The 24,156-nt window shown below is 29.9% G+C and overlaps 1 protein-coding gene across 1 annotated transcript in view; it reads right to left on the bottom strand.

Annotated features, from left to right (window-relative positions):
- Nucleotides 1-2,500: 2,500 nt before the first annotated feature.
- Nucleotides 2,501-24,156, bottom strand: part of LOC107443118 (astacin-like metalloprotease toxin 5) — a 464,016-nt gene continuing 442,360 nt past the window's right edge. The window contains exon 7 of the mRNA XM_071183457.1: nucleotides 2,501-2,511. The gene's annotated coding sequence lies outside the window, so the exon portion shown is untranslated. The remainder of the gene's footprint in view (nucleotides 2,512-24,156) is intronic.

Here is a 24,156-nt window from a genome sequence, read left to right as displayed (position 1 = left end):
GTAGTATAAAGTAATAAATATTTGATTTTGAAGTAGTTAATTTTTGACACTTTTCTGTGCAATTTTGCGTTATTTCATACTTTATTTCATTCTACTTATATATTACCTTTGCTCATTTGCAACCAAATCAAAAATTTAATTACTGATTAGCATTGAGATAAAGATATATTATAATCAAATGTATCTGAATATTTCAAATAGAAGAGCTAAAAGCTATTTTCTGCTAGAGGATTGTGCTTAAGGAATATTTAAATATTTATTTGATGCTGAATATTGCATCACCTTTCGATTCATAATATCATATAGAAGTTCATTTACTCCGTAGTCGCAATTGACTCTTTCAATGAGATTCGACAGAGTGTACGCTAATTTTCGACAGAATACGTAAACGCATTCTGAATTTTGACAGAATATGTACATGTATTCTAAATTTTGACAGAATATGCATACGTATTCTAAATTTTGACACAATACATGCATACAAATTGTTTAAGTATGCATCCTTATAACATATTAAAGCAAAAGAGTATGCTGAAAGTAGTAAAGCACCACAAGCATCAAAAATATTAAAATTGATGCGATTTTTTTTTCTGTGAAGATCTTCTTTACCGAATCAAATGCAAAAGATAGAATCATTAACTAGATAGAATAAATAACAAAAAAAATTAAAGTAAAAGTAATTGTAATGAATAAGATATAACGAATACAGGGAACGATGTAACGAATAAGATATATAAGAATGTTAAGCTATAAGGAATGTATAAACAAGTTAAAAGGTAAACTATTGTTTCGAAAGTTAAACTATGTACAAGTTAAAAGTTAAACTAAGAAAAAGTTGAATCTTAAATAAGAAAGAGTGAGAAGTTTAAACTATGAGCTCGATTAATATTCAGGAGTAAGTTATATATTGATTATAAAGTTAAACAAAATATAACTATAAAATGATATCAATAATGAGAAAAATGAAACGATGGTCAACTGAGATGTTAACTTATGAAAAAGTTGAAAATTAGAAATTGGGATATTTTAGGACATTCATAAATTTATTTAAACTTCTGCTTTCACAGCTGAAAATCAAATTTTAACGAGATAATTTTAAATGTTTGTAAGATACCATAAAGTAAATAGTTCAGTGAAGATTCAAATATATCATTTTGTTTTAAGTTTGAAACTATAATGAAAAATTTCTTTCTAATTTACTCTTTACTGTCGGATTAAGGGTAAAAGACTATCAGCGTATTGTTTGTATAAAATCAATTTTTAGTTAATGAAGAAGTTTTGTAATAAAGTTTTTGTAATAAAGTTTTATAAGTGCAAACACAAAGTTAACGAAGAAATTGCTAATTGTAAAAATACTGACAGTTTTGCGTATATTTACAATATGAAAAAAGCTATTAAGATGGCAAAAATATTATTGCGTCCATGATAAACTGTAATCTTAGAATTAAATAAATGATTTGTTAAAACAATAAAATAAATTCAATTTTTATTAAAGATTGAAATACTTAGACAAATGAATTGTTTGGTTTTGCAATAATCTCAAAAACATTATATTATAAACAATATTATATCACTCAAAGAAAAAAAATGGAGTTTAAATTTTTGAATGTAAGTTTTTGATAATAAAAAAATAAGGAGGCCCCTTGTTTGCTCCATTCATCAATACCTATAGTTGCTTCTCATTCATTTTATTATTTTTTTTACCTTAAAAGTAGGTAAAAATATCATTTTTTAATAAATATATAATTATTATATTTTTAAGCACATTTTGTTCATATGTTAATCACAATGAAATGAGCGGATACCTAGATTTGAGGAATAAATAAAGGTAATTGAAAACAAAGTATTTAAACTTAGGAAAGCAGGATGTAAGACACGATAACAAGCAGTAAATGAGAAGAAAATATAACGATAACCTTAAATTATGTAACAGTTCAAACTGGAAACATTTTTTTATCTCTCTTTTACAGGTTTAAAAATTTCTATATAAATGCTGAGATTTATAGCTCGCTATATTTAATCTAACATTCGTTTAGTTTCTATTTTATATCTAATCATTTATTGTTACTTTTAACATCACGTAAAGCATGAGTTTGATGATCTCGAGAAAGAAATTTTCTTTCAACAACAATGGATGAACAGTCATTAAAGATAAAAGTTTAAAAAAATCACGAAAAATTGCAATAACTCTGTAACAAATTGATATTTTGTCAAATTTCAATTCTGTAATTGCTTTCCATCTGCCTTCAAAGTGTCTCACTTGAGATTTTTTAAAATAACTTGAAAATAACCTGTTTATAATTCTCAAACTAATAATCGTATGTTACTTTTTTATTCTAAGACACATTCCATGCAGTTTTCTATGCATCTTTGTGTTTTAAATTTCTAACACTTGTGTTTTTGCGCAGCGAAATAAAATGAAACGTAATGTTGAGTATCCAAAACGTCTGCGGCTCTTACGCTTTATTTTATTTTCATTTATTAATTATTTTTATATACAGAAATATATTGACACAACAAAACTGCAGCTTTTAGTTAAAAAGTCACCGTTTATGTATTTTATCAAGCGTTTGACACTTTATATTTATACCAAGATAAAAGATATTTCTTAAGAAAGAAGTCGGAATTCGAGTTAGAAATATAATATAAGTAAAACTTTATACTAACATTTTAAATATTTAAATATTGTCTGCGAGGATTTTTCTGAAAACACTCTTTTAGATAAAATGTTGCACTTGGAACAAAGAAAATTACTCAAGACACAGATTGTTTTATATTATAGTTTTCTCTGAATTACAGAAGTAACTTTCTGTTCAAATGTAAAAATGTCTTATTTTATATCTAATTCTGCTTCATGAAATTCCACTATTCCAAGTTATTTCAAAATAAAAATTTTAAGCTTGAAAAAATTCCTTTTAATAAAACAGAGTTCCCCGTAGAAATTTTTTTCTATACTTCGTGTGCGTTTCTGTCTAGAGAAAATGCAATTAAAGAAGGAATAGTGTATTTTTAACGTAAAAAGAGCCTTAACTAAAACTTTCAAAAACTTTCTTATAGATTTTTATAGTTTAATAATACTTATCTTAATATTTGTTTTAGTAAGACTAATATAGATAGCAGATGTAAGGAAAAAAGAAATACATTTGTTACTATGCATCTGATTAAAAAATATTTTCCAAACAGAAAGAATGAAAAATATTTTATTGCACATCAAGGTAAGATTTTTCGCATCATTTGTTGCTAGCTTGTTACAAATTTAAACTGTGCTATCGGATACATAGGCTGTATATACAATACACCCTCTGTAAATATAAATGTATGATCATTGTAGAATAACCTGCATATACAAGGGTAATAATTGAGTGAGGAAAATGTAACAAAATATATCGAATCACTAGTGAGGGAGGCGGGACTGAAAACAACAGTCTGTTTGATTGCCGCAAGAATCAATGAAAGGTTTTTAGGTGATTACTAAAAACACAAGCTTTTAGAGGTTTTACCGTTTTCTGCCTTCCTCTGTTGATTCTTTTAAGTTAAGACAGTGTTGTTGTTTTTATCCAGCTTAAATTTTAATTTACAACCCCCCAAATGTGTAATATTTTTACTTCATTTTTGACAAAGTGTTTAAAATTATATATTGAGAGAGGTCACATGTGTAACAGGCCAGCACTGTAAAGAAATATTCTGTTATATTACGGAAAAAAAGATGTTAACAGAAATTTCCTGAAAAAAAAACTCTACAGAAAATATATGTGCGCATTTGATATTTCTGGTATATTAGGGTACGGCAAAAATATCCAGAATGATGCAAATTGGTACTCGTCTGGTTTGCACAGTGAAACAGATCCCTAACATCTTATTATTATTATTTTTAATTATTAAATTTTTGCGAGATTTTTAAGGCATCGAAAACCATCACGTTTGAAAGAATAGTTGTAGAATTTCTTTCCGTCATTACGATCAACCATTCCAAAGTGGAATTCGAACTTGAGACCTTCCTGCAATGAATCAAATTTCTTGACAGAACACCATGCAAGCAGGGGAGCATCTGCTTCAAAGTATCAAATTATTTGTAACTAAAGTTTTTAATTGAAAATATTTGTACACAACAGTTATAATCTGTATCAATGGTTACAGATTTGATTTGTAAACAAAAAAATTTCTCTTTTGACAGATTATGATGTAGTTTAACAGTGAATTTTGGTAGTTTTAGAGAACTGGAATTTAACATAAATTTTTTGCAGCGTTTGTATCACATTTTTTCATATCACATTTCGTACATATCAATTAGTTAATCAATTATATTTAGTAATAAAAGTCAAAGCAGGCATTCAATACTCAACATACGTAGATTGAATAATCATTTCCTTTAATTAATTAAGTAGATAGGTATAATCAATTCCCTTAAATAAGCCAAGATAAATTTTGATCATTCAGAATCATCGAAGCCCTTATTCATTAAATTACTTTCGTATACAATGAGTACTAACACTATTATCAAGCAGATCAAGCAGTTTGTAATACTTAATATTCAAAGTGAGTAAAAATAATTTTAATTTCCTTCTAGTTTCCCTCTTCAACAATGAAATCTAATGAGGCTTGAAAATAATGCTTAATATTCACGAACAAGCACAAGAATAGACTTATTACATTTCTACAGCCGATCACGCTGATCACTGCAGAGATGTGATCATTTATCAACAATAATAATTACCTAGTTTAAAACAGTTGATTGCTATCCTGAATAACTATGGTGGTTATAAATACACAATTGATACGCACAATAATTGTAATAAATAAGTAATATTAGCTATAAGATTAAATAACCAACACAATAAATTACAATAAATCTCCATTAATGACTTGTAGTAAACACTGAAGATAAAAATACATCATTTCGAAATAGGTCGAACAACCGATATCTTGCACATAGTATCAACTTAGACAGAAGAAGATTTGCCGCCATCATCATTACTACAAGACTATTATTACTATCTTGGTCAAGCTAAATTTCGGCTGCTGCTCAATTAACTAGAGTACTTACATTATGAATGGAGCTCTGTACCGGATGCTATCTCAAGTTTCAATCATTTTCTGGCCATTATACGCAGTTTTTATAGCCATATTATTACCTAAAAGAATGTATCGGTAATTCAAATTTCGCCCTCCGTCTATCTGGTTAAAGTATTTTATATTATATTTTATAACCGTCGTTGAATAGTCGACCCGATTTTTGGGTTTACGACTATTAATGTTCAACTTCTTAGCCTTGTAAGTTTGAACCCAATCCAGAAGAAAAGGGAACTTCGGGATCAAGTATTGGGAGAAATTTGCCTTCGTGGAGGACTTTCTGATGGAATTTATATGCATTTACGTGACATGGAGAGAAGGACCACTAGAATCTCCCACGGTTAGTCTGATGGAAAGGGAACTCTAACTCATGACCCGTCTTGCACTGACGTCAATCCACACACATATTTCACGTCAGTACTGTGGTCGATGCGAGCCGAATGCGGAATTCGTATCGACCAGTGCAAATCACTGCCATCGCTGGGATTTGAACCCAGTTGACTTCGTTCTATTCCCTGAGCCTTGACATAATTTATGTAAAATATAATTTATAGTGCATCATTATTTTGACCCCTATCCAATTAGCTTGAGTGTCGAGATTTCAACTGGAGCTCTGTGTTTGATGATATTTCAATCATTGTGAAATTGATGCAAGCAAAATTTTTCTCCAATTGAAATTTTGATCACTTTCGTATCGCACTATAATTTTGCGTACTTTTGTAATACAGATAAGATCAGAATCCAACATCTTTCAAAAAGTGATGTGGTTTATACGTAACAAAAAATAAAATTGTTTTCTCTTTTTGTAGTTCACTGGAAAATTTTTTAAAATTTATAATATTTTATTTTAACAAGTCATTTCAGCTCAAATTTCTATTTTAAGCAAGAAAAGTTTTTGCATAATAATCCACATATTATTATACTAATTGTATACATACCATTGACCGAAATATTAAAAAAATATTTGTGTGGTAAGTGTAGTAAATGAAATTTAAATTAGAGGAAACAAACATTAAATTTTGTTTTTAATAATATTACTAATGAAAAACAAACTATGATCAAAAAAACTCATGAAGATTTTGAGGGATATCATTTATCAATAATTGTACATTATACACCGAAGAGCCATCACATTATGACCACCCTCCATCTATAAAAATGGACTCGTTCAGGTTTTCATGGTTTCTCCCCCAGGGACAATGTTTTCATGGGCACATTAGAACCCATAATTCTCATAGAACAATCCCTGACGTCTGTAAACTACTTGAACATAGTTGCAGACCACGTTCACCCATTCATGGCAACAGTTTTTCCTGCGGGGAATGGTGTTTACCAACAGGATAATGCACTATGTCACAAGGGTCGAATCGTCATGGATTGGTTCGAGGAACATTCCAGTGGCTTTCAAGTCATATTTTTGCCCCAAAATTCACCTGACCTTAATCCAATAGAGCATTTGTGGTCCTACTTGGAAAACCAAATTCGTGCTGCCACGCTACTCCCTCGCAATGTGAGGGAGTTGCAGGACCAGTTGATGAGCGCTTGGTACCAGATACCTAAGACTACCTATCAGCACCTTGTGGAATCAATGCCACGGCGGGTGCTAGCAGTTTTGAGGGCTAAAGGTGGTCCTATATGTTATTAGCAGGGTGGTCATAATGTAATGGCTCTTCGGTGTATAGTATAATGGTTTATTTTACATTATGTTCAACGAATAGAGGATTGATCATAAGTTTGACAATTTGAGCAGAGGTCCTAGCAAGCAAACTATTAAAATATTATTATCGTATAAAAATATTTATATAGCATATTATGCATATTAAGTAGAACTGAAACTAGGTGCTTTAGTGACTCTAAAACTAATATATGTAGAATTCTTGACGCAGTATAAAAGTTATTCATAGTTTTTGGAAAATTAGAGTTAAAATAATTTTATTGTAGAGCAAAGAATCTTGAAATTGATCGCTTAAGAAAAATTTAATAAAATATCTCTAAGTTTTCTTTCATAGTATACATCTAATTACGCGATCTAATTTTTATTCTCGATTTTTCAAAACAATAAAAAGTACTTCTCTATTACATAATACCCAAACAATTTATGCAAAATGTAATATAATTACTTTTTTTAACTTAAAAAATTATAGTAATAACTTTTCAAAAGCTAATTTATGTTTCTGTAGAACGATACAGTTAACATTACAGTCATAAAAAAGCTACCAGATTAATACGATATCGAGAAATTACAAAATACTTAAAATTTCGAAATTCCAAAATACTTAAAATTTCGAAATTCCAAAACTATTAAGAAGAAAAATACAAAATATAAATTGAAATGATGAGGGAAGCAACATAATTAATTGAAACTAGCCAATAAACAATGATCTTTTTGAGTGAATTTAAAAGAATTTTTTGTTGCTATAGTACCAATATTTTGTTAATTTAAGCCTCATTTTGCTTTTCTTTTTCCAGCCAAGTCACACATAACTACGCCAAAGTATAGCAGACTATTGAAGCACAGATTAAGCTTTTTAAATGTAAAATTATAACTTTCTTTTTCATTTGTTTAATAAATTTTGTACTAGAAATAATTTCGTAGCAAGAAAACTAACTTTTTACTAAAAAAATAAATAAATAAAAAATAAATAAGATAAAAGTAATTTATTCAGCATATAATAACATAAACATCTTTATAAAAGAGACAAGTACAGCTATTATAATTTTTAAAATATAATTATTTCACAAAATATATGATTTTTTTAGAATTCTATTTGCGTATAATAGATACTTTGAACAGTTAAGAGCAATTTTAAATGGGATAAAAGAGTATACATAATAATAATTATGAGTTTCCGCCAAATAAAAATACCTTGTCTATCACTTAATGTTAACTTTGTGAGGAAATGTTTGTTTCGTCTAATTTCAGTAAATTTTGGCTTTTGCGTAATCAGAGAATGTTACCCGTATGTCGTAAATTTCTAATAAAGTTAGAAAGCAGGAACTCTACTATTTTACATGCAAAATTCATAATTATGTTAGATGAAGTCAGAAGCCAGTTTTTTTTAATAGAAGCAGTGTATCTCAACTCCCTTACGCTGAAAAATTACATAAAATTGCATAAAAATCTGGTTAATTTTTCTCTTTAATCACTAAGGAGAAAAATTAACCAAATTTTTGCGCAATGTTATATAATTTTTCAGCATAAGTGAGTTGAGATACACTGTTTCGTAACACTGTCAACAATTACGTTTAATGCTGTGCTTCACCATTATTAAACTTTCAACCGAGATAGAAATTTATTCTACATTTAAGATATGAATTTCTTGTTTCTTTATTTAATTATAGAGGATCTAAGCTCTTACCAAAGTTTTACGCTTGCAGTTTGGTTCGGCTTTGAAGAGATTTGCTTAGATCACAATAAAACAAAAGTGCTGAGACTAAATTAATTAACAATAAGGACGGAAATTTCCTAGAAGGATAAATTTCCTTCTAGCTACACAAATGGAAATAAAGATGAAATAGTAAGATTAAATGTTTGAAGTTCACAGAATCTCTTAGGGTAAGAAATAAATTAAAATATATCATTAGTTTTAGCAGCACTTTAATAATAAGTGCTGGAATATGCTTTTATTGCATATGTTTAATATTAATTTATTTTGCTTATGACGGTTAAAAACTTATAAAGTAAAATTCTTATAATTTTTAATTAATTAATTTATTTTTTTGTAATTTACATTATTAAATACACCGAGGAGCCATTACATTATGACACCATCTATAACTCACCCAGGTTTTCATGGTTTCTCCCCCAGGAACAATGTTTTCACGGGGCACATTAGGACCCATAATCGTCATGGAACAATCCCTGACGTCTGTAAGCTACTTGACCATAGTTGCAGACCAGGTTCATGGTAACAGTTTTTCCTGCGGGGGATGGTGTTTACCAGCAGGAAAATTCACCATGTCATAAGGGTCGAATCGTCGAGGCACATTCCAGTGACTTTCAAGTCATGTCTTGTCCCCCAAATTCACCTGATCTTAATCCAATAGAGCATTTGTGGTCCGACTTGAAAAACCAAATTCGTGCAGCCACTCTACCCCCTCGCAATTTGAGGGAATTGCAGGACCAGTTGGTGAGCGCTTGGTACCAGATACCTCAGACTACCTTTTAGCATCTTGTGGAATCAATGCCACGGCGGGTGCTAGTAGTTTTGAAGGCTAAAGGTGGTCCTACATGTTATTAGCAGGGTGGTCATAATGTAATGGCTCTTCGGTGTATATTGTGGGTACGAGATGACCTGGCTGGTCGGAAGCTGGGCAAATGTTCGTAAAAAAGTGAGTACTAAGTCATTTTATTATTATTTTATGTCCACACATGTTACATCTACGAAAGTTAAGATGTTTTGTAAAAATGTCCGGAGAACGAACAACATCGAAGCGTCAAGAAATAAATATATTTACAAAAGTATAATTTGCAAACTCCCCTAACAGCTGCGGATAGTGTTGGTGATTCCAAGTTCTCATGCGATTTTTAATTTTTTTGTATCATTTTGCACGCTTTGCTCTTTCATTTTGACAACGTTTTTTGAAAGCATCCTGCACGTGTTTAAATATATATTATAATTATTTTTAATTTTCATTATGAAATAATGAATTATTTTAGCAATTGAATGTTTCATCAAAAACAAAGTAAAAAGCAGACGACGTTTTTAGAATTAATCTAGATTTTAAAAATTTAAGGCAGACTTTTTCTGTACATGAAGTGAACCCGTTACATGAAAAGAAAAGTATTTTGGATTAGTTACCGGATAGAAAGATAAAGAATTTAAAATATATCTCTTTGCCTAAAAAGTTTTCTGTTGTCATATTTGATAACATCGTCTGAATTGCTGGAATTTCTTATGGTCAGTTTTTTTTAAATGATGAAAGCTTCTTAATTTTTCATTTCTATAAATGTCATTTTTTGTATTATCTTGTTCATTAACTAAACTCTTGGTACAACATGGCATAAACTTGTTATTTTTTTATGGTATAATGCACATACATTACGCTAATTACTTTTACCTATTTACGTAAGTATTTAGTAATTTTATTTTTAATTTAACTTTTTTTTATTAAAAATAACAAAAACAAAAGATTTCACATTTTAAAATGACTGATTTACGCTCTATTAATTCAAATTTGAATTAGCTATTAAAGATACGAGGAAGAAAAGAAATGTTTCATTTCTTAAAAGGTCTATATTATAATTATATTTCTGCTTTTTAACAGTATTGCAATTTTTTTTGTAGAGAAAGTGCTCTTTTTATTGATTTACAAATGGAAGTCAATTTATATACGGCGTTAAATAAAAAATAAATATTTCCGAATCATTGCCAACATATTAATAATCATTTGAATTATGTAATCTGGTTTAAATTATAAACAGTGTTTTTTTTAGAGAAAATCAGAGTATGAATTACGTATTACAAAGAAAAAATAACATTGAAAAGATAGATCAACTAACTAACCAATTTCACTACGAGTTTATTAAGTACTGTTTCCCTTTCCCGCAACAAATCTAGTTGATTTATTCTTAAAATTTTTTTTTAGATATAAGAAATTATTTTAACATGTGTACGCATTTTTTACCTTCATGATGTTTTCTACGTTTTTTGAAATATTTTGTAACAGTTACATTATCTGGGTCATTTGTACAAATTCCACATTATCAAGGTCAAATTTCCTTAAAATGCCTCGACTACAAACTCTTTAAAATTAGACTCACCGGACATATGGAACTTAATTTATTATCACTAAAATATCACGATCACACTTAACAATAAAATATCACGATTTATTTAAATGCAGTTTTAGCATTGACGTAATACTCACGAACACAGTGTGTATTTCTAACCTGCTTTTAACCAATATTTTCAATTAAATCTTATTTTTTGAACTATAGCTTCATAAAAAACAAACACTAAATGAAAAAGTTTTACTTTTTGATGAGTGAATTCCAAATACTAAATAAAAATTTCGAAACATGGAATATTTTCCAAAAAGAAAATTCAAAAGCTGCCAGAAATATTCATAATCTTCCGGACAAGTGACTTTTACGGAGAATGAAATATTTTTATGTTATATTCTGAGATTGTCAAATTCCAATTATCTAACCAAATCCTTTCGAAAAGATATATGGTTTTATGATTCTTTTTTTCTAAAAAATCTAATTATAAACTTTGATGCTTTATACATTTTTCAGTATATAGAGGAAATTCGAAGAGTTTGAAAATATTTTTTTCTCCGGTGTCAGGAAATGCCTATGGCTGTTGCAAAAAATTTAATCGACCAGGAATGTTTGAATAAAATATTACTTTTTCATCCCAACTTAATTAGATTTGACATTACTCAATGTTTTTAGATTTTTTTTGGTTTCTCACTCTAAGTTTTTGATTTACTTATAAGAAATATTCTCTTCCTAAGAATTTCTTTTGATATGATACATCAAATTTTCGGTAAGATTTAAGTTATAAAATGAAACTAGATAAATCCTTTTTGTAATTCCGAAAGATTACATAATAATTATACATCGTAGAAAATTACGGCTAAAAGTACCGGTACTCAGAGTGCGGCTACTCTCTAACATAAAATCCATTTTTACCGGGACAAGTTATGGGATAAAAAAATCTGATACTCCGTAATTTAAAAAGTAATAAAAACCATAAAACCACTGATTCACTCAAATTAAATTAATATTACTGTAAAAAGTACGGTATAATATTTTGTGGTAAAAATGTATTCTACAATTATGTAAATGTATTCTGCAAAGTATTTTATGGATGATGAAATGAAACTGTCGGTATTTTATAAGGTAATTAAATTCGGTATTTTGTACAGTGTGCCCTTTTCTCGAAATGAAATTAAATAAACATTTTGCGCATTAATTTTTGGTCATTTTGTGAATCATGAAAGAAGTAAATGATACTTTTTATAATTTTTGGCATTTAAAGAAAATAATTTATTGTTATAGCTATTGATTTCAACAATTATTTTTTCATATATTACGGATTCTTAAACACTTATTTTTAAATAAATTTTTTTTTATTTATCTTAAATATATTTTATGTTTCTAAAATAAATTTCTTTAAAAAATATTATTATATATCTTAGGTGTGGATGATAAACAGGTATAAAATTAATGCCTTTGAGTTGTGTACTCATTTTGGAATAGTGCTAATATGTTAAACTAAAAAATTAATTTGTGACAAATCGATTAAATTGTGCGAATCATTATGATTAACAACAGAGCGTATAAATGAGTTTATTTTTTGTTTCACTTAAACAGGCAGTTATATCTGACGAATTATTAAATTGAAAATATGTTATTGGAAATTGAGTATTCTGTGTATTTATGATATAAATGGACAGAGAGAATTTGATTTTATACAAGATAAATGTCAGAAATGAATTTTATATAGTACTAAACGTGTTTTTTGTAAAAAAACTAGAATAATGATATTTAATAGCATCCGTTTAGTTTATATTTAGTAACTTCAAAAGAAAAATAAATTCAATTAACAAAAACTATGAATAAAATAAAATTAACAATACAATCAACAATAATGAATCTTGCAAATCACTTTGTATTTTTCGTTGAGCTTAAGCATATGGAGACGCAAAAAACTTGAATAGTTAATTTCCTCGCAACGTTTAAAAAAATTGAGTAAACAAAACAAAAAGAAGTTGAAATTATATATTCTCCAGATTTATAATTGAAATTACGAAAGTTCGGCTAGTTTCGAGAGACAGAAAACGACACTCATTTTCAAGGAAAACAGCCGGGGAATAATAAAAACAGAAAAAGGTTAGGGAAAAGACTCAGTTGCCAAAGAAAATATAAAATATAATTTAATTAATGAGGAAAAAAATAGAGAAACCGTAGCAGACTGTGAGATGGCGAAAGCTACAAGTAGAAAATCAGGTCATAATACATTTCAAAGTTCACCCTAATCCTGAATTTCATTGATGAATTATCCATTATTCGACCTTCTTAACCAACTTCAGCCCTTAAACGTCGGCTACCAATATTCCTATTTTCACATTAATTTGCACTCTATGTATTCATTGGCAGCTGCACCCCTCCATGTTTAGAACTTGTTCATGTCTTTCTTATTTAATTGCTGTTTTACTGACGGGGAGCGTTATGTTCGAGAGTTCAAAATTTGTGTACCTTTAGCAAAACTAAATAAGTTTTCTGTTTTCATTTTCACATATATCTTTAATTTTAGTTTCATTGCGATTATTTGTTTCACTGAAAGGAAATATTTGTAGAATTCCAAAACTGGAAAAAAATATTAATGCATCAATGGAAATGCGTCAATAATACTTTTTCACAATAATATTCTAGCGAAAGCTTATTTTTTAAAAAAAATACAAGCGTTGAAATCTACTTTTATATTGAATTACTTTTAATTGCTATGAATAGTACATTAATAGTAATTCGATATTTAAATGTTAAATAAGCATCGAAGAAACGGAAATAAATTGTAGATAGGGTTAGATAAATCGTATAAATTAGTAATAAGATTTATTCTAAAAATGTCTTGAAACATTTATTTCGATTAAGACAAAAACGTCGTTGTCATACGAATAAATTAATTCCGCTTATAAATCGTAATAGACAGATAAAAAAATGGGAGAGGGGTTTGGTGAGTTTTATTCATTATATTGAAAAATTTGATGAAGCAAGAAAAGAATAATAATTCAATTCAATGATTTATTTAAGTATTGTTTTTATCATAAAAACTACTAGAATTGTTTTTTTCTCCAGAAAACATTTTTTAACGAAATGAAGGAAATGTTCCTACTTGGGCAAGCGCCAAATGTTCAAACTATTTAACTTCTGATAAAGATAATAAAATTTGCGAATTCTGCTCCATTTATTTCTATGTCTGCATTTAAATTCTTTGAAATATGAATGGGATACGAAAACTTATTTCTTCTCAATAAACTGTCCAATATTTTCTGCTATCGAAAAAAGAATCTCCTTACTCTGCAATTCGTTTATTTACTATTTTTTTTCCGAAAGGAAACATATATAGTCATAATAAAATTTTAGAAATTTCTTTTTTGGATCAGAAAAGAGTAACGAAATTCTAAAGATAACTTTTTTCTTCAAAAAAAAGTGTACGTTAATGATTGCTTCCATGAGCTAACAAGTTGGAATTTTGTACAGTTTTTTTATGTATGGTTTATTTCCTATTTAACGAAATACTTGTTTTTGCCTCGCTATTTTGGATAAAGTTGAAGGCAAATTTCGGTTCAAATTTGCTTTATATTGCCCATTTAAACTTTCAAGGCTCATAAACATTTAAACAAAAAATTCGCAGTTAAAAAAATTTATAGAGATTTTGCAATTAAAGATAGTACGTAAAAATTAAAATAGCAAATTTCATCAGTTAGTTGAATACTATTGTGCTTGAACAAATTGGAAATTTTTTTTCAAAGAGTAATAATTTACGACATTTGCAAATAATCGTAAAAGATTTTTTTTTCTAAACTTGTGCAAGAAAACATTTGGATGGAAAGACAAAGATAGTATATCGGTTGCCATTTCAGAACTATTAAAAATTGAGTGCCACATAAGAAAATAGCATATTTTAATCGAACAATATTTTATGCAATACCTGATCATGTGATATCTATTTCCGGGAGTCAGAATTGGTTTCCCATATCCATAATTTAAAGCTATATTAACTTTGATTTTAATAAAATCAAAGGTTTATGACACCAAGCCCATAAACAACAAGGCATTAAAAACGGGAATTTAGCATTGTAACAACGTAATTCTGCAATATTTAAACAAAATGTTTATGTCCTTTAAAAAATTCTGTTGCCTTAGAAGCAAAACGAATATCAAATCTGAAACCCCCTTCCCCGAATTTTGCAAGATCAAATATTTGTAAAAATGAAACAAAAAATTTGTTTTCCAGTGAGGCAACACCATTTCGATGAAGCTCATGGACGTAATGACTAAATTTTTGGAAATAAAAAACGGTATGGCTTATATTTTTGAAAAATACAACAATGCTTTTGTTTGAAATTTTGGATTAAACAAATAGTAATCATTTTAGGAATTCACTGAAGCAACGAAACAAAAATTAAAACTGCATTTGCCGAAATCGACTCAAGTGGATGTTATAAACTTAGAAAGAGTATTGCAAATTTATAATGTTGAAACCGTTGAAATCTTAATAATTTTTAAATATAAATATTCTATGTGATGTTATGAATATTTATTAAAACATAATATTTACTTGTGACTTAAAAAGATAAAATATTTCCAAGAAAGGTTTTAGTATATCTCGATATCTATGAGCATTACGCTGTTTTTAAAGCATAAAGCATGTATGAAATAGTATATTATAGTATAGTATAGTATAGTATATATATAATCCGTATTGNAAATATATGACAGCTCTGAAGTATATATATAAGATATTTACACAAAATAAAACTTTTTTTTGATTTCAGGTTAAAAAAAAAATAGCTATGCGAGACATGCTTCGTGTTTTCAGAGGGATGAAAATACCCGAAAGAGAGAGAAAAAAAGATTTATCTATGTTTTTCTTACCCATTTTTCAACAGTATATCTTTTTTCTAGCTATCACACTTTCAAATTCTTGATAACACGAAACCTCATATTTTATTTATGTTTTTTGAAAGTATTGATCAGAGTTGCGTTGTAACTTATCAGGGGTCTGTCTAGGTTTTTCTGAAAGGTACCTATTTTGTGAAAATTTAGACATAATTTGTGAAAAATTAAAAATTATATTACAAAATCAATACAAAAACATGGTAAAAATATAGATTTATCGTTTCTAAAGGGATACAAAAATAAAATTTTAAGAAAAAGTATTTTGTGAAACTACCGTTTTTCCTAAAGTTGAATTTGTGAAACTACCGTTTCACCTAAAATTGAATTTGTGAAAGTACCGCTAAGCGGTAGTAAAGTCGGCCCGGACAGATCCCTGCTTATGCTTTCTTATATATTTCTAGCAGTTTGTTTTCGCTCGAAATGAAAGAGTAACATTAATATATAAAAAATTACAATAGTTTTACTTGCATCCTTGATTAGCAGCTTTATTTAATTAAAAAGATAAAACACTTTTTTTTCTCAAAAGTAGTTTTCAGTTCTCAAGAGCTCTAGGATTATTTTTCAATTTTCTTAAGCGATCTATGTATATGAATAAACAACTCCGTTATACTTTTTAAAAATCTGTTTTTCTAAACAAATTTTACTAAGCATGGACTTTTTTGTCCACTAAAATTTTTTAAATGGAAATTAAATGTGAGTATTGAAAAAAAGTTCCATTAGAATGAAACATTTTAAAAATATTTTAAAGAATAAATGAAAAAATGAAAAGTAAGATTTTAAGTCATTAAAATGTCCATATTTCTCCAATTTGCCAAATGTTTTATCTAAAGTCTTTAAAAGCATACAAAAAGTATCCGAAACAAACGTATGAATGGATTAAAATGCTTGCGGTATTGAATTATTGTGGTGAATTTCCCTTATTTTAAAGAAATTATTAATCTTCTATCTAATATTATTTTAAGAAATTATTAAATCTATTGAAGGATGAATACAAATATAGAAGTATTTAAAAGTTAATGTAATTATTTTCAATTAAAACTAATATCAATGTATCTTTTAATTATGAATGAACATCATTAATTAACGATGCTTTCTCTTTCTCAACCAACTTAATGACGATTCTAAATGCTTCCTGTTCTGTACTTAATAATTTTCAATACTTAATAAAAAAATTAAAATTTTCATCTTACTATTCATTTTATGTAAATTTTATGTACTTTGTTAAAATCTTGCAAAATTAATAATTCGATTAATTTTAGAAGTGCTCTAAATATCTTTTAAATTACCGATATTTAATTTTTTTCATCTTGTTAATTCAAAATCAGTTAACCATTATTCCAAAAATATTAGAAGTTGATTTTTTTTATTGCTGACAGAAAATTCTAGATTGAAGAATGTAGAAATATAAAACAATAGAGATATAGAACAAATAAATCAGACTAATGTATTTAATTGAAATTTCAGATAAGTAATTATCACTGAAAAAAGCTTATTTAACTAAATTATTAATTCGCATTAATACTTTTCAATTTTGTGTTTAAAGTTGCCATTTTTAAGTCAATGAATTTGATATTGTTATTAAAGAAATGATTTAAATGAAGAAAAGAAATGACAATGATTTTTATGAAGTTATTAAAGAAAATGAAGCATTAAAATCAACAAAATACTGAAGTACTTAAGTTTTTTTTCTTCAAATTAATTAAAAATGTATTTCTGTATTTAATTTAGACATTTACTTCATTATTTATATTTTATTATTTATATTATGTTATTTACGCATGATTTTGGATAAGATTGATGTATTACTTTAAAAGAAATATTGTTATTTAGAAATTTTTATCAGTTATAACAGTTTAGTTAATGTTTAATTATCTTGTTAATAAAAATACTGTCGTACAATTGAAGAGAAAAAAAAAACAGCATGAGTTTTTTACGCTTGAATATGGGCCGGGGCAGCCTGGTTGGTAGAACGTTGGGCATGTGTTCGTGAGAATAGGAGTTCGAATCCTACCGACCGAAGAATCTCCATGTATTAAATGTTGATTAGTGCAAGTTTAAACCTGTCGGGGTGGCGAAGTCTGCCAAGTTCCCATTACAAATCAATACCTCTGGGGTACTGAATTGGAGATTGATCGTTTTCTAATTTAGGTCAAAATTACGATCTGTGGTTGAATGAATAGTGAACGATTGAGTCCTCCCCGTAAAACGGGCTATGACGTGCGTGTGTACTCGGCTATTATTGGTGTTTACTTGGCCATAATTGGAGATAGTGCAAAACAAGAAACTCACCCTCTGTCTTAAGAATTTGCTTGACTTCAAGCAGGCTTGCTGATTGGCAAGTGGCATAACATGTAACATCAACAACACAACAACGTTAAATTAAGAGAAAAGTGGCTTGACAACTATTTTCCTTCTCCTGGTAATGCTATCAACCCTCATATATAATTTCAGAAAAGTGATAAAAATGAATTTTGAAAAAAAAAAATACTTTGCAATTATTCAAAAATGTTAAACATATAAAAATTTCAATTTTAAAACTTTTGCCGCTTACGTAGATTTTTCTATTGTACGGCAGAACTTAGCACTAAAGCATAAAAAAATATGGCAGTAAAAGAAGGATGGAAGAAAAGTATGGTGAAAAGTACCAGAATAGGCCAAAATTTATCGTGTTTTTGGCTCTATGAGAACATCGAAAAGTGCAGTAATTTTTACCGAATTTTTACCGGAACGCTTTGGTAATGACTATTGGTAAGATGAACAATAAATATGGTTTTATTACCATGCTGTTTTCCTGAAATGAAAGCTTTTAAGGTAGGATTTCTGAATCCTACAACAACCCTGGACGCATCGATTCATTTATATTTAATTTTTAATTGTTAGACATACATATTAAGGCTTGTGTGATCATTTCAAATTTCGGTTTATAAGACTTAGTCAAATTGAAGAAGATATAGCACAAGATAGAGAAGAACACCGCAAAGATATATCCTGTGATATGATGAGATTTGAACCCACTACCACTCCGCAACAGTAGATGGCTTTCTTTAAAGTCCTTCTCTAACTGGAGCTACCTGTTCGTTTACTTTATGAGCACAGAAGGCTACACATATGTATGCACAGAATAAGCACACGTGTGTGTGTAACAATGTATGTATGTATGCGTAACAATAGGTACAATAAATAGACAACATGCATGTGTAACTCTGTATGTTTAACAATAAATAGATAAATAAATAGTTAGAATTTAAATCTTTATCCTTGATTGCTCGTTTTACAGGGGCGTCTCTGGCAAAGCAGTCTCACATTTCCACCAAACGTTATGTAAAATAGAGGTATCGAGTTCGAATCCCAACGTAACCCTGGATGCGTAACAATAAATAAATATATTTGGTTTAGATGCATATGCAAGCTCTTGTGCTTAATACAAATTAGGTTTCGTCTGTTGTTAAAGTGAGGAGCAGATAATGTTTAGTTATTTTACTAGCAATAAATCTTAGGGGATCTTTTTCGTCCGTAAATAATTAACCGTAATATAACTCCTTCCAACTAATTTAAATCGCTTGCAAATTAATCATTTAAATTTTTTTCTTCTAATGGCAGGGACTGAACTTTTACGTTCCTCGCCTAGGAAGATGTCAGAAGTATTACTCATTTAACGTTACCCAGTGTGCACCTGTGAACCTAAGTCACGGAGGAGAGTATTATTACCCACTCCACACTGCCACAGGCATCCGTTTATAGGGAGGGACACATTCACTCATCACACGATAGAGAACAACACACAGAGAGAAAATCCATGTCCTGAACAAGATTCGAACCCACAGCCATTGACTTCGCAGTCAGGCATGCTAACCTCTCGGCCATCTAGCCGACAATCATTGAAATGTAAACAGATTTTAAGAGATGTCATCATTCTATTCCTTAAAAGGATAAGAGATTAAAATTACCAAATAAATGATAAAATATATGACAGCTCTGAAGAGCATTTTGGTAATTTTACCACGATACCTTAGAGCATGATATGAAAGTCATTTATTTGATTAAATTTACCACAAATTTAATTTTAATAAATGTGCAGTAAGGAAAACTATAGTTTTGAAAAATAGAGCTTCCGGTAAATCGCATCCATAAAAGACGGTAAAAGACCTATGGAATGGTTTAAATACATTTTGGTTTTATTACCAGAATTATGTTTTTTTTTAAAACCAGAAATGTTTTTATCATACAAGTATGGTATTTTGCCAGAATTTCCTTGTCAATAATATTTATTATCATGTGGCGACCGCCACCTATCGTTAAATACTTTCACTGCGCTGAATCCGTCTACCAGTTTTCACGTTCAATCATCATCTTGCCACGCGCTTGTCTTTTTATAAAAAACATTATCGTTCTTTTTCTTGCCATATTTTTTACAGATTATTGATAAGTTAATTCACCTTCTGATCTATACTTACCACTTACTACACGAATTTACACTGGTGCCCCGGACAGAGAATTTATACTGGTGACAACGAACTGTGAATTATGCCGAACACGAACTGGCACTACTGAATTGGCTCGAGTTGCCGTAAAATGTCCACAATTTTGGAAAGATGATCCTATCATCTGGTTTTCGCAAGTTGAATCGCAATTCATTACGAGTGGAATAACACAAGACAATACAAAGTACCATATTGTCGTTGCATCAATCGAAACTGAAATCTTGGCGCAAGTAAGTGATATAATTACTTCACCTCCAGTTAATGATATGTATAATGAAAGAATATAAAGTACCAGGACCGGAGGTTATTGATGAAATCAGAAAATCGAGGTTGTTGTATGCAGTCTGACTGATGTATTGCCTTGTTTTTGTTCGTTTGATTTTGGCAACTTATTATTATTTATGTAGAAAATATATCAATAGAAGTGCTCTTTTTTTTCCGTCTAAGTTTGTCTTATGTTATAATCTTTATTAAAATATTTCTTTTTCTCAAAAATGATTTGTTTATTTACAATTGTAATTTAATTTCAACACGTTATCAGCACGACGCTCTGTGTAAATAAATTTTAGAAATTCGGATCTAAGAAGATAGGCAGCACAATAATAATCGCCGCTATGGAAGAATACAAATTGAAGAAGTTGAACGGCGAAAATTATCATGCATGGGCAATACGTGCCCGTGCACTGATGGTGCAGAAGAAATGCTGGGAGGCAGTTGAGCCTGGCTATGGACTTGCTGAAATGTCCGAAAATGAGAGAAAGAAAAATGATGAAGCTTTAACTCTAATGTTCTTGATTGTAGAAGATACGTTTTTGGATGATATTGGCGACTGCGCCAAAGCGAGGGACGCATGGATTGTATTGAAGGATATGCATACCAAATTTGGCTTACTGCATGTTTTACAATTAATGAAGGACTTTTTTAACATTACCTTGAAGCCTGGTGAAACAATTCAATCATATTTGACCAGATTGATTGAAATACACCGAAAATTGTCGAGTGGTGGTTACGCTTTCACCGACAGAGAAGTTGCCCTCATCATGTTAATAGGTCTGCCAAAATCATACGAAAGCTTAATCTTGAACTTAGAAAAGGACGAAGATAACTTGACAACAACCATTGTGAAGTCTAGACTATTAGTTGAAGAAAAAAGAATATATAAAAATGTGCCAAATGTTGAAGAGCAGGAAGAACTAGCACTTCACACAAGACACTATAATCAAAAAAGACCAATGCAGACAAACACTGTGAAGAAATGGACAACAAAAAGGAACAGCGAAACAGCTGCAAATTCGAAGAAAACTGTCAGGTGTTTTAGCTGTGGAGAATGGGGTCACATCTCCAAAAATTGTGAAGAAGCACAACAAAGAAATCAAAGCTGTGCCAAGACTGCTATAGAATTAAAAACAAACTGGGCCTTTTTAACAAATAAATTTAAAGCTGAAGACTCAACAATCTGGATTTTAGACAGTGGTGCTACAGAGCACATGACGTCAGACAGAAAGAAATTCGAATCGCTAACTGATTACACCTCAGTAGTAGAAGTGGCGAATTCTGAAGAAGTTCAAGTTACTGGAACAGGAAACATCATTATTTCAGTACAAGAAGATTCTACCAAAAGCAACATTAATCTTGCAAATGTATTGTATGTACCAGACTTGGGCGGAAATTTGGCAGGATTGAAGAAAAAGGTTTTAAAATTGAATTTGCCCATGGTGAAGCAAAAATACTGGCAGAAACTGGTGAAATTGTTTTGAGAGATAGAAGACAGGGAAGACTATATATTATAGAAGAAGATTGTCCTGCAGCGTACATTTCAACGATCCAGTCGAATGGACTCTGGCATCGCAGGCTAGGACACCCTCCCCCAGGCACTTTAAGAAACATAATAACCACCAAAAGTAAACAAGAATCCAATCTTGAAACAAACAAGCCATGCTCTGTGTGCATTCAAGGAAAGATGAAGCGCAAGAAGTTTCCAAAATTCTCAAACACGCGAGCTAATGAAACTTTAGAAATTGTGCACTCTGATGTAGTAGGAAAGATTTCACCGCCGTCACTGGGAGGCTCAAATTACTTTGTTGTGTTCACCGATGATTTTTCTCGTTACTCTACAGTGTATCCAATCAAAACTAAAGATGAAGTTTAATGAATACAAGAGAATGGCTGAAAATTTTCACAGAAAAAAGATAAAAATTTTGAGAAGTGATAATGGAGGTGAGTTTAAGTCACAAAACTTTGACAACTTTATTAAACATGGAATTCAAAGGCAGCTAACTGTGCCGGAATCCCCTCAACAAAATGGAATTTCAGAAAGGATGAACCAGACTTTAATCACCATAACCAGATGCCTTCTCATAGAATCAGGAGCAAAGTCAGAATTCTTGGCTGAAGCTGTGTGCACAGCATCTTATCTCCGAAATAGACGCCCATCTACTGCAATTGGAAGAAGTACGCCAGAAAAGTTATGGTCAGGTAAAGAAACGAACTTGGACCACTTGAAAGTTTTTGGATGTCGGGCCTGGAGCCATACACGCTCATTTCAAAGGCGGAACAAATTTGACCCAAAGGCTATAGAATGTATCCATATTGGGTACCCAAGTGGTATCAAAGGATATAAACTCTGGGATCCAGAGAGAAAAAAGTTTTTTATCAGCAGAGATGTGCTCTTTGAAGAAGATGTGTTCCCTTTCAAATTGACCAAAGAAAGACCCTATGAAGATAAGATTTCCTTATTTATTGAAAATGAAGACACAGACAATATGAACTCAAGTGATGAAAAATCAAATAAACATCCAAATTCTGAACTACATGAAACATCGCCAGAAGAAATAGATCAGAATCCAGACACAAGCACCATCAGCCAAGATGAATCCCAAAATAATGTTTGTGGAGATCAGACTTACCAACAAGTTGAAATGACAGAGGAGTCCAACCAACTAGAGCATGATCAAGAAGATCCAAATAATCAAGTCTGTCGAAGTGATTCTGCCAGAAGAAGCACAAGAGCTATTAAAACCCCTGCACACTTGCAAGATTATGTACTTTACAAGGCAAAAGAAGCATGTTCTGCAATAGCTTTCATACGGGACAATGTAGATCAAAGAATTGTTGACTTTCAATATATTAATTCACGAGATAATGTAGCTGACCTCTTAACAAAAAACATTTCGAAGAAAGTACTCAATAGTTTGAGGACTCAGTTAGGTTTTATAGAATAACTGTAATATATTATGTATATGAGTAGTGATCATTCCCGTGCCCTGGTAAGGGGAAGTGAAAGAATATAAAGTACCAGGACCGGAGGTTATTGATGAAATCAGAAAATCGAGGTTGTTGTAAGCAGTCTGACTGATGCATTGCCTTGTTTTTGTTCGTTTGATTTTGGCAACTTTTTATTATTTATGTAGAAAATATATCAATAGAATTGTTCTTTTTTTTCCGTCTAAGTTTGTCTTATGTTATAATCTTTATTAAAATATTTCTTTTTCTCAAAAATGATCTGTTTATTTACAATTGTAATTTAATTTCAACATATAAAACATTAAAAAATTGACTAATTGAAGTATTTAGTGGTTCGGAAGAGAGACGACTTAAAAAACTCCTTCAAGATATCGATTTAGGCGATAAACGCCCATCTGCATTGCTTCGCCAAATGCATGATTTAGCTGGCGATAGTGTGGATGACAAATTTTTGAGATCGTTATGGCTGCAAAGACTGCCAACACAGATGCAAGCTATACTTAGTACTTCGTCTGACGAATTAAATAAACTAGCAATGATGGCTGATAAAATTGCCGATGTGTCAAATTCAAATGAAATTCACTCTGCTACGGTAAAATCGACACTGCAGTCTGAAAACAAAATTGTTGGTTTATCTGACACTATAATTACCATGCAAACTCAAATTAATGAACTGAGTAAAAAACTAGATAAAGCATTGAGATTTCGTAGTCGTAGCCAAAACAG

This window comes from Parasteatoda tepidariorum, chromosome 7, assembly GCF_043381705.1.
Source record: "Parasteatoda tepidariorum isolate YZ-2023 chromosome 7, CAS_Ptep_4.0, whole genome shotgun sequence".
Taxonomy (NCBI): Eukaryota; Metazoa; Arthropoda; class Arachnida; order Araneae; family Theridiidae; genus Parasteatoda; species Parasteatoda tepidariorum.
Note: the sequence above shows the minus strand (reverse complement) of the source record. Positions and strands in the feature narration are given on the sequence as shown.